This window comes from Anarrhichthys ocellatus, unplaced genomic scaffold, assembly GCF_004355925.1.
Source record: "Anarrhichthys ocellatus isolate YVR2014 unplaced genomic scaffold, GSC_Weel_1.0 scaffold93, whole genome shotgun sequence".
Taxonomy (NCBI): domain Eukaryota; kingdom Metazoa; phylum Chordata; class Actinopteri; order Perciformes; family Anarhichadidae; genus Anarrhichthys; species Anarrhichthys ocellatus.
Window position 1 is genome coordinate 769554 of NW_022280123.1, and position 6609 is coordinate 776162.

The 6609-nt window shown below is 44.1% G+C and overlaps 1 long non-coding RNA gene across 1 annotated transcript in view; it reads left to right on the forward strand.

Annotated features, from left to right (window-relative positions):
• The window catches only part of LOC116398914 (uncharacterized), a 9061-nt gene extending 2464 nt beyond the window's left edge, over positions 1-6597 (forward strand). The window contains exon 3 of the long non-coding RNA XR_004213781.1: positions 4593-6597. This is a non-coding gene — a long non-coding RNA (uncharacterized LOC116398914). The remainder of the gene's footprint in view (positions 1-4592) is intronic.
• The last annotated feature ends 12 nt before the right edge of the window (positions 6598-6609 follow it).

Below are 6609 nucleotides of genomic sequence, written 5' to 3' on the forward strand. Positions count from 1 at the left end.
GGCGTCTTCGAATGTCTTTGTTTTGTCCGAACAACAGTCAGAAACACAATAGATGTTCAGTTTCGGATGATGTGAGAAAAGCAGCACGCTGACATATTTAAAAAGCTGAAACCAACACAGTCTAAATGCTGTAGTTCTTGCAGCTCTTTCAGCTCCTCCTCTTTTGGAGGAACAGAAGAAAAAAAAGAGTCCAGATTCTGATGTGCATTTTCTTTGAGATATTTGAAGGGGCCTTTTTTATAACGATGGTGTTGTCCTTTAGCTGAGGCGACAAACATGAACATCCTCAAGCAACCAGGGAACGACAGGAAGGGAGAAGCCTGCGCCCGAGGAGTCCGGTGTTCCATCGTGACGACTGAGCGTCTTGATTTGAGGAGTGATTGAGCTGTCAGACTTTACGGAGAGAGAGAGAGAGAGAGAGAGAGAGAGAGAGAGAGAGAGAGAGAGAGAGCAGAGGGCAATCACGGCGGGCCGCGGGTCTTATCACAGAGCAAGAACAAGAAAGAAAGATAACAGGGTGCCATAAAGAGTGACATCTGAACAATATCAGCGTGCGTTTGTGTGTGTGTGTCGGTGCTGTAGGTGAGCGTACACGCGTGTCATATTAAGCAGGAGATGTTTGTGGCAGCTGTTGGCCCTGTTTGAACAGCAATCACAATCAGCGGCGGCAGCAGCCGAGCGTGTGGTGGTGACAGCGCGACGGCGGTGGGAGACTCTCCGCCATCGCTCCCCCCCTGACCTTCTGCTCCTCCACTCCTCCTCCTCCGTTCCTCTCTGGCCTGCCCTCACTCTTCCCCCTTTTCGCCTGTTGCTTCTTCTTCTTCTTCTTCTTCAGTCAGCGGCGCTGCATCGGTTGCGCCACGGTCGAGGCAGGATCTGGATTGATTCCTCGCTCTCTCCGCTCAAGTTATTACGGCTTCAGGTCTCTTTCAATCCGACTTAAAAAAAAACTAAAAAGCGTCTCCGTAAAGCCGTGAAAACAATTTGCCCGTGTTCCTCTAGTGTGGCCTTATATTGCTCTTCTTCAATACTGGCTGGAAGTATGAAAAAAACAGCTTTGTAGTACTACTGCTTGGCTACCTGAGCCGGATTGCATTTCAGTGATTCTCTGCGGGGAAATTGGGTGGTTTCTGTAACAAAAAGTAGGATGCAGAAAAGAAAATACGGTTCAAAACACAACAGTTATGTTTTACATGTGTATCGTCACTGGCGCCGTCTGCGGTTTTGAGTTGACTCCCTTTCCTTCTGCCTCTCTTCGTTTTCCTGTTTTATAATAAGATGTGTCGCTTCACTTTTGAACATGCACTTTTTTTTCTCCCTCACAGTTATTAGTCTTAATTTAAAAACCTAAAATCAATTAGCAAACCAGGGTGCGCGACACAAAAAGCACAGTGAGATTAAGATAAAAATAATTAAAACGCCCAGATAAGTGCATTTTCAACTCGAGGGGCACTAGTCAGTGTTGCGTTAGCAAAATGACTTTCAACACTAATGAGATGACAGAATAAAATACAATGTGTGTATTCAAAATGACAATGCATGGGCGAAAAGAGAATATAAAGACAAGTGAATGGAAATGTCAGGAAGAGTCTACCCGTGTGTATAAAATGTCACATTTTATCTATGCAGTTCTGTGTGACATTTGCTACCAGTATTCTTTCCATCTCACGCCACCCTGTCTTTCTTCACCTGTTCCTCACTCCCCCCCCTCCTCCACTCTTCCGCCTTCTTCTCCACCATTCCTCACCCTCTTGGTATCCCTGCCTCTCCTCTCCAACTTCCTCTGTTGGTTCCCTTCCCCTCATCTACTTAGGGAGCAGGCTAAATCCATTGTTTGAAGTGGCCTCTTTCATTCAGTGAGAGGAGGAGAGGGGGAAGGGATGGAGAGGTGAGGGAGGTGGAGGTGGGGGTGTTCACTTGAGGATGGGAGAGAAGAAAGAGAGTCCAGCAGCGTCAGGCCTGTCAGTGTTTGTGGATCCCTTTTTCTTTGATTTTGGAGTCAGTGATGTCAGAGATCAGTTTTAACAAGGAAGTCAAATATTGAAGTGAAAATATTGACCAAACGGTACGTTGTTTCCTGGAGATTTCCTGTCGCTGTGGGATTCGAACTGAACACTGATGTCTTTTTATTGATTGGTTTCCTGTTGAAACCAAAATTAAATTGCATGTTTTTCGTTTTATTTTTTGCTACACCATATATACCTGCTCTGTGCATCCCTCAAAGGGGATGAATTCATATTTTACTTTTTTTTTTCCATCCACAAAGACTAAGATCTATCAAACTATTTCATTTTAAACTTATATATATATATATATATATATATATACTTATATGTACTCATGATGTAGATGCACTAGTCCCTTTATTATAGACACTCAATCATTTACTCTGTAGTGAGCAGAAAACGGAGACCCTAATCATTTTTCATCATCATTTACAAGTTTGAATCATACAAATCATACAATTGAATCATACGTAAAAGGAAACTCCCTGCATCACAGGATCATTTGCAGAAATAATATCACTAAATACATTTCACATCCAGACACTCAGATGAAATGGCAGAGGGTAAACGTAGCGGCAGTATAGTAAATAGGGAGTGGACTTTGAAAAACGACCCACGACAGCTTTCCTGATATTGTCTCCTCTTTTGTCATGAGCAACCGACTGAACGTTCAGCACGGAAAAATGCACCGCTAGCGTAAGTTAGCAGTCAGCTAGTCAGCTACAGCACATTAAACATCGTAAATAAAGGTGCAGTCAGCGAAGATGCTGGTGAAGCCCTTAAGGCCTTTACACAGCGGGGGCGTGACGAATAAAAGACACCAAAATGTCGAATATTTTGCATCAAAACTATTCATAACGGCAGCGATGCGAATTTGCGAAAGTTGCTATTGACCCAGCGCAGCTTTAGTCAGTCTGTCAGAGGTAAATTGTTACATAGCCTAAATTACTGTCAGCGTTTCTAATGAGTTTCCTTTTAGTAAAAGTGAACGTGAGTTCCCTCATGGTGAACAGTTACACGTGTCTATGTCTAGGGCTTTTATTTTGAAAGTGGAAAAAAGAAGAAGCGGATCTGGTATGGGCTGTCTTTGTGAAAGTTGAAGGGAGTGTGTGTTTTGAATTTATCCGTTCCGCACCACACGATTGGGGGCTGCCTTTATGCGCGGTGGAAAAAGCTCAGAAAAATCGGCGTTGTTCCATCAAAAGACAAGGTCGCTATTTTCTTGCTGCGTAAAATATTCACGACAAAAACGTGCGCAAAATAGGCCCCCAGTGTGTACAGGCCTTTACTCTTCATTACCACCGCTAAGAAAACACTGTTGAGAGCTACAGCGCAGGTTTGTCTACTACAAGCATTCAACCGTCAACCACTGACATGCCCCGCCTACTGCTAAAGTTCAAATAATTTCCCATTTTGATTATTTAAACTTTTATATGTAAAAATGTACTCTGAGTCAAGCTCATTTTACTTTTTGTTGTTACCCTGTCCTGAAAAAAAAAATGTAATTTATGAAAAGCGAGTTGTTCAAAACAGAAAAAGGCCGTTTAGCCAAAGCCGCTCGGCCCTCAAGACATGCAGGTTGTGAATCACTATTGGCTCATAGAATAAATGATGTGTCTGCCTGTCTGTCGGTCCGTCCGTCTGTCCTCTGACAGACTAGCATCTGAGCTGTCAGGCTCGCCCCGCCGCACAATGATAAGAAAGGATTTATTTCAATAGCGCTGACAAAGGGCTGTCAGCATAAAGGGAAATACGGATTCATGCAAATAAAGGTTCATGCTGTAAAAACTGGAAGGTCAGAGACAAGATCTGCTTCATGCATGAGTGCGTCGCTATATGGTACAAACTACCGGCAGCGTTTATTTTAAGTGCAGCACGCGGGAGTGAAGGGCCTCGGTGGCTAAACGGCGTGACTCCTTTAATCTAAAAAAGATCAATTACAAAAACAGCTTTTTATTGATTTATTTCATTGAATTATTTGTAATCTCTCAACTCGAGAAAAGGCAGATCAGCAAGATTATAATTGCATTTAACCTGAAAGAGTCCAGCATGATAGCAGCTACTTTTTTAGCATAACAAGGCGAGGGGGAACTATAATTAAAGATCTGCCGATTGACAATGCAGAGAAACATTTGAATGCTAATTACCCCCCGCATTGTAAATGCAACACACCTGTATTTACTCATCCGCACGCGTCTTTAGCGCGACGTTTGTTCAGAACAGCGCATGTTAATCTGTCTAGATGCGTGACACGTGCACGTGAGTCCATATACCGAAACACAGAGCAGAACAGCGCGTTCAGTTTCACATGTCTTAATTAGTAACTATTCACTTGCTCGCGTGTCAGACGGGGACGCACTGCGGAGGGAAAAGCTTGCGGAGCGGCACGCAGCATTGTTCACGTTTGACTGCATTTCTATCAGTCCTTTCAGTCTGCACCCAATGCAACCAGCAGATAATTATGTATTGCTGCGTGCAGATTCGTACGCCTATTTGGTGTGTGTGTGTGTGTGTGTGTGTGTGTGTGTGTGTGTGTGAGAGAGAATGACTATACTGCGGTTCACGATTCACACTTTTCCCTCGAAGGTCGACGTGGAGTTCTTTAGCGAGAGGCGAAGCGCTCCCTCGTCCACCTGCACACCGTGAGTAACTGTCGGCACGTCGGCCTTCTGTCGTCTCCTTGTTTTCTTGTGTCTCCGCGCACTTCATCGTGTTGTTTCTCTGGTTTATTTTTAATTGTTATGTTATTCATTTGATTTGCCTGAATGTTAGACCTTTTTTCGCACGTTCCTCCATGTGTGAAGTCCGTTACGAGTCTGCATGCGGGTGTGAAAGCGCACGTGCTCCGAGGTGATCATCTCCCGCCTCGTCACGTGCACGACTTCAATTGGTTTGTGTGATTGTGCGTTCTTTGTTTGATGCTTCCAGCAGTGCGCGTGTGTGTGCAGCGTACTTTTTCAAGCATGATGTGTGTTTGCTAAATTCGTGCGTCCTTGTGTTTCTCTGCATGCATGTGTGTGTGTGTGTGTTTATAATCCAAGGCCATTCAATAGCACCACATGGATCTATCCCATATCCTGGTCGCCATGGTTACCGGGGCCACTTATCACAGAGGGTCCTGGCAGATCAAACAGGTGTGCATCCTGACGATGTCTCTCCTCGACTGTTGCTAGGAACCTTTGTTGCACACAATACACAGGTGTTTGTGGCCGCCAGTGAAAAACCATTGTCTTAATGTCCCAGTCTGAACTGATGTGTGTGTGTGTGTGTACATGTTGTCCTCGTGGGAGACAGTGTGATTTAATTTCTTCTGAAAGAGGATGTTCTTTGTCAAAATAAGGGTGGGAAAAAAAGAGTTCATTTTGTGGGTCATCACTTGCTACTTTAGACCTGGAGCTGCGGTAGAGTTCATAATGGATTAGGGGTTAAAGTTTAACGTTTTCTCTTTAACATCAAAGGGGCACTTCAGCAATTTAGTACCGAAGTTCCATAATGTTGGGGGACTTGCATGAGACAGATTTAAAAAATAATTCAATGCATCAGAGGCCGAGGCATCCTAATTTTTAGTTCCAAATATGAGTGAAGCTTCAAAAAAGTCACATCCTTCAATTGCCAGAATGCAACTCAATAGCAGATTACATTAGACCTGCCCTACTTAGATACCTCATCTCTCCGTCATCGCTACCTCTATAGCCACTGAAGACATTCTGCAACTCAAAGCCCCTTCGAATATTCATTGCTAAATGTGCGAAGTTCAATTTCAGGGAGAAAACATCCTTAAAAGAGGTTAACCCTCAAAAACTCTGTTTAACTTCTTCATCAGTGCGAAACAATCACTGAGTGTGATTTGATCAGATTTGATTCTGGAAACAGCAGCATTGCAACCCCATAACTGTCACCACCGAGTCAGATTTAGCTAAATCTTGTTTGGTGCGTAGAAATGCACGACATCGTCTTTTCTTTTTTTCCAGCCGAGCTCCTTGGCTCCAAACTCGATCTAACTTTTGTGGTCCTGTAAGACGTCAGAAACTCATTGTAGGTTTTCAGAGCGTTGAACAGTTACTGTTATTTATTTACTTTAGGACTGAGACATGAGGTAAATGGTTGGCCACAACTTTAAATTTAAATTGTCAAAATTGAGACGCTGGAGATTCAGTCCAATGACTCAGGAAGTATAAAATCCAAATTTAGGAGTGACGTTCAAACTGTCTCCTGAACAGCAATAAGCTTTTGGTCCAGTGAAGGACGGAATCACCTACGAAGAGCTTCAGCCCCCCCCCCTCCCCCCCCCCAAGAAGATTTGGGTGTAGGGTCAGCGAAATTATGTAGTAAACAGGAAGAGTGAAGGGGGGGTGGAGAAAAGGGTGTGGAATGAAATTAAATGATCCTTGATACCCGGCCAGAGAGCTAGAAATCAAATTGCAAACCTGTGAGGGCTTTTATTTTATTTTTCTCGACTTGCACTCTCCACTCCACTCCTCCCTCCCGGCCTCCACACAAAAGCGCCTGCCCTCCTATTCACCCTCCTGTCCGTCTCTCCATCCTCCAGCTCCCGCTTTAAACCCGCGAGGCATCACACTGTCCTTAAAGTTACGCCCCCCCC